Source organism: Hypanus sabinus, assembly GCF_030144855.1.
Source record: "Hypanus sabinus isolate sHypSab1 chromosome 31 unlocalized genomic scaffold, sHypSab1.hap1 SUPER_31_unloc_2, whole genome shotgun sequence".
NCBI classification, from domain to species: domain Eukaryota; kingdom Metazoa; phylum Chordata; class Chondrichthyes; order Myliobatiformes; family Dasyatidae; genus Hypanus; species Hypanus sabinus.
The window spans coordinates 1-5607 of NW_026778954.1; positions in this window are offsets into that span (position 1 = coordinate 1).

Here is a 5607-nt window from a genome sequence, read left to right on the forward strand (position 1 = left end):
GAAACATCCTCTCCACATCCACTCTATCTGTGTCCTCTGGTCCTAGACTCCCCCACTATAGGAAACATCCTCTCCACATCCACTCTATCTGTGTCCTCTGGTCCTAGACTCTCCACTATAGGAAACACCCTCTCCACATCCACTCTATCTGTGTCCTCTGGTCCTAGACTCCCCCACGATAGGAAACACCCTCTCCACATCCACTCTATCTGTGTCCTCTGGTCCTAGACTCCCCCACTATAGGAAACATCCTCTCCACATCCACTCTATCTGTGTCCTCTGGTCCTAGACTCCCCCACTACAGGAAACATCCTCTCCACATCCACTCTATCTGTGTCCTCTGGTCCTAGACTCCCCACTATAGGAAACATCCTCTCCACATCCACTCTATCTGTGTCCTCTGGTCCTAGACTCCCCCACTATAGGAAACATCCTCTCCATATCCACTCTATCTATGTCCTCTGGTCCTAGACTCCCCCACTACAGGAAACATCCTCTCCACATCCACTCTGACTGTGTCCTCTTGTCCGAGACTCCCCCACTACAGGAAACATCCTCTCCACAACCACTCTATCTGTGTCCTCTGGTCCTAGACTCCCCCACTATAGGAAACATCCTCACCACATCCACTCTATCCGTGTCCTCTGGTCCTAGACTCCCCCACTATAGGAAACATCCTCTCCACATCCACTCTATCTGTGTCCTCTGGTCATAGACTCCCCCACTATAGGAAACATCCTCTCCACATCCACTCTATCTGTGTCCTCTGGTCCTAGACTCCCCCACTATAGGAAACATCCTCTCCACATCCACTCTATCTGTGTCCTCTGGTCCTAGACTCCCCCACTATAGGAAACATCCTCACCACATCCACTCTATCCATGTCCTCTGGTCCTAGACTCCCCCACTATAGGAAACATCCTCTCCACATCCACTCTATCTGTGTCCTCTGGTCCTAGACTCACCCACTATAGGAAACACCCTCTCCACATCCACTCTATCTGTGTCCTCTGGTCCTAGACTCCCCCACGATAGGAAACATCCTCTCCACATCCACTCTGTCTGTGTCCTCTGGTCCTAGACTCCCCACTATAGGAAACATCCTCTCCACATCCACTCTGTCTGTGTCCTCTGGTCCAAGACTCCCCCACTGTAGGAAACATCCTCTCCACATCCACTCTGTCTGTGTCCTCTGGTCCAAGACTCCCCCACTGTAGGAAACATCCTCTCCACATCCACTCTGTCTGTGTCCTCTGGTCCTAGACTCCCCCACTATAGGAAACATCCTCACCACATCCACTCTATCCATGTCCTCTGGTCCTAGACTCCCCCACTATAGGAAACATCCTCTCCACATCCACTCTGTCTGTGTCCTCTGGTCCAAGACTCCCCCACTGTAGGAAACATCCTCTCCACATCCACTCTGTCTGTGTCCTCTGGTCCAAGACTCCCCCACTATAGGAAACATCCTCTCCACATCCACTCTATCTGTGTCCTCTGGTCCTAGACTCCCCCACTACAGGAAACATCCTCTCCACATCCACTCTGTCTGTGTCCTCTGGTCCTAGACTCCCCCACTATAGGAAACATCCTCTCCACATCCACTCTATCTGTGTCCTCTGGTCCTAGACTCCCCCACTATAGGAAACACCCTCTCCACATCCACTCAATCTGTGTCCTCTAGTCCTAGACTCCCCCACTATAGGAAACACCCTCTCCACATCCACTCTATCTGTGTCCTCTGGTCCTTGACTCCCCCACTATAGGAAACACCCTCTCCACATCCACTCTATCTGTGTCCTCTTGTCCTAGACTCCCCCACGATAGGAAACATCCTCTCCACATCCACTCCATCTGTGTCCTCTGGTCCTAGACTCCCCCACTATAGGAAACATCCTCTCCACATCCACTCCATCTTTGTCCTCTGGTCCTAGACTCCCCCACTATAGGTAACATCCTCTCCACATCCACTCTATCTGTATCCTCTGGTCCTAGACTCCCCCACTATAGGTAACATCCTCTCCACATCCACTCTATCCGTGTCCTCTGGTCCTAGACTCCCCCTCTATAGGAAACATCCTCTCCACTCTATCTGTGTCCTCTGGTCCTGGACTCCCCCACTATAGGAAACATCCTCTCCACATCCACTCCATCTGTGTCCTCTGGTCCTAGACTCCCCCACTATAGGTAACATCCTCTCCACATCCACTCTATCTGTGTCCTCTGGTCCTAGACTCACGCACTATAGGAAACATCCTCTCCACATCCACTCTATCTGTATCCTCAGGTCCTAGACTCCCCCACTGTAGGAAACATCCTCTGCACATCCACTCTATCTGTGTCCTCTGGTCCTAGACTCCCCCTCTATAGGAAACATCCTCTCCACATCCACTCTATCTGTGTCCTCTGGTCCTAGACACCCCCACTATAGGAAACATCCTCTCCACATCCACTCTATTTGTGTCCTCTGGTCCTAGACTCCCCCACTATAGGAAACATCCTCTCCACATCCACTCTATCTGTGTCCTCTGGTCCTAGACTCTCCCACTATAGGAAACACCCTCTCCACATCCACTCTATCTGTGTCCTCTGGTCCTAGACTCCCCCACGATAGGAAACACCCTCTCCACATCCACTCTATCTGTGTCCTCTGGTCCTAGACTCCCCCACTATAGGAAACATCCTCTCCACATCCACTCTATCTGTGTCCTCTGGTCCTAGACTCCCCCACTACAGGAAACATCCTCTCCACATCCACTCTATCTGTGTCCTCTGGTCCTAGACTCCCCCACTATAGGAAACATCCTCTCCACATCTACTCTATCTGTGTCCTCTGGTCCTAGACTCCCCCACTACAGGAAACATCCTCTCCACATCCACTCTGACTGTGTCCTCTGGTCCGAGACTCCCCCACTACAGGAAACATCCTCTCCACATCCACTCTATCTGTGTCCTCTGGTCCTAGACTCCCCCACTATAGGAAACATCCTCACCACATCCACTCTATCCGTGTCCTCTGGTCCTAGACTCCCCCACTATAGGAAACATCCTCTCCACATCCACTCTATCTGTGTCCTCTGGTCCTAGACTCCCCCACTATAGGAAACATCCTCTCCACATCCACTCTATCTGTGTCCTCTGGTCCTAGACTCCCCCACTATAGGAAACATCCTCTCCACATCCACTCTATCTGTGTCCTCTGGTCCTAGACTCCCCCACTATAGGAAACATCCTCACCACATCCACTCTATCCATGTCCTCTGGTCCTAGACTCCCCCACTATAGGAAACATCCTCTCCACATCCACTCTGTCTGTGTCCTCTGGTCCATGACTCCCCCACTGTAGGAAACATCCTCTCCACATCCACTCTGTCTGTGTCCTCTGGTCCAAGACTCCCCCACTGTAGGAAACATCCTCTCCACATCCACTCTGTCTGTGTCCTCTGGTCCTAGACTCCCCCACTATAGGAAACATCCTCACCACATCCACTCTATCCATGTCCTCTGGTCCTAGACTCCCCCACTATAGGAAACATCCTCTCCACATCCACTCTGTCTGTGTCCTCTGGTCCAAGACTCCCCCACTGTAGGAAACATCCTCTCCACATCCACTCTGTCTGTGTCCTCTGGTCCAAGACTCCCCCACTATAGGAAACATCCTCTCCACATCCACTCTATCTGTGTCCTCTGGTCCTAGACTCCCCCACTACAGGAAACATCCTCTCCACATCCACTCTGTCTGTGTCCTCTGGTCCTAGACTCCCCCACTATAGGAAACATCCTCTCCACATCCACTCTATCTGTGTCCTCTGGTCCTAGACTCCCCCACTATAGGAAACACCCTCTCCACATCCACTCAATCTGTGTCCTCTAGTCCTAGACTCCCCCACTATAGGAAACACCCTCTCCACATCCACTCTATCTGTGTCCTCTGGTCCTTGACTCCCCCACTATAGGAAACACCCTCTCCACATCCACTCTATCTGTGTCCTCTTGTCCTAGACTCCCCCACGATAGGAAACATCCTCTCCACATCCACTCCATCTGTGTCCTCTGGTCCTAGACTCCCCCACTATAGGAAACATCCTCTCCACATCCACTCCATCTGTGTCCTCTGGTCCTAGACTCCCCCACTATAGGTAACATCCTCTCCACATCCACTCTATCTGTATCCTCTGGTCCTAGACTCCCCCACTATAGGTAACATCCTCTCCACATCCACTCTATCCGTGTCCTCTGGTCCTAGACTCCCCCTCTATAGGAAACATCCTCTCCACATCCACTCTATCTGTATCCTCTGGTCCTAGACTCCCCCACTGTAGGAAACATCCTCTGCACATCCACTCTATCTGTGTCCTCTGGTCCTAGACTCCCCCTCTATAGGAAACATCCTCTCCACATCCACTCTATCCGTGTCCTCTGGTCCTAGACTCCCCCTCTATAGGAAACATCCTCTCCACTCTATCTGTGTCCTCTGGTCCTCGCCTTCCCCACAATAGGAAACATCCTCTGCACATCCACTCTATCTGTGTCCTCTGGTCCTAGACTCCCCCACTGTAGGAAACATCCTCTCCACATCCACTCTATCTGTGTCCTCTGGTTCTAGACTCCCCCACTGTAGGAAACACCCTCTGCACAGATGGAATGACTCCCTGAAGGATGGTGCCACCGGCCACGTGTCACTCTGTCAGTGATCTACTTTGGGCCTGGGGGTAATCACACGAGTGGAGCTCAGAGCCTGGCTTTGGCACAGTTTGGTCAGGGAGAAGTGAACAGCATCAAAACTCCTTGTGATATAGTGTGTTAAATAAATAAATCAAATGTTTTTTTAACATTTACCTCATTTTTTAATATTTTGAGTGGCATAGATGAGGTAGATTACCTTTTCCCAGGGTGAAAAAGAAATATCAATTAATTCAAGTTGAATTGTCACTCCAGCTTACACGGATACAGCCAAGCAAACACCGTTTATTCCAGGGCCAAGATACAAAACGCAGTGCCAGCTGTCACTTGCAGAAGAAGGCACATACGAGGTATCAGTAGAAATAGTCAGACAACAAAATATCTAGTCCCAGTCCCAGAGTCCTTGAACGTTGCATCCATCTGCAGTCGAATACAATACAGCTTGTCTTCTGCTGGTTGAACAGAGGGGGGCAGCACCGACTCCAGCTTGGACACTGCGCCACAGCGCCCCCGGTGGAGCATACCGGTGAGTCAGACTTGCTGCATTCCACATTAACGTTGTCCAGCGGGATCCTCCGCTCGATCGCAGGAAAAGCCACTGAGACAGTCGCTCGCCTTCGTGCGCCACTGCTCCAATTCCCCCTCTGACTCCAGCTCCTTCAGTTTCTCCACCAACGATGGGGTGGACCTGCAGTACCTCCAGCAGGGTCTAGAGAGCACAGGATGATTGACAATGACCAATTGACCCCCTGACTGCGATGTCTTTGGACTGAGAAAACCCACATGGTCACGGGAAGGGACTTCCCACAGAGGGTGCCCGAGTTGAGCTCTGAACTCCAACACCACGAGCTGGAATCGCATTGTGCGGACTGCTACACTACTCTGTGGTGGGGGGGGGGGGGGGTGGAAGCCTCGTTAAAGAGA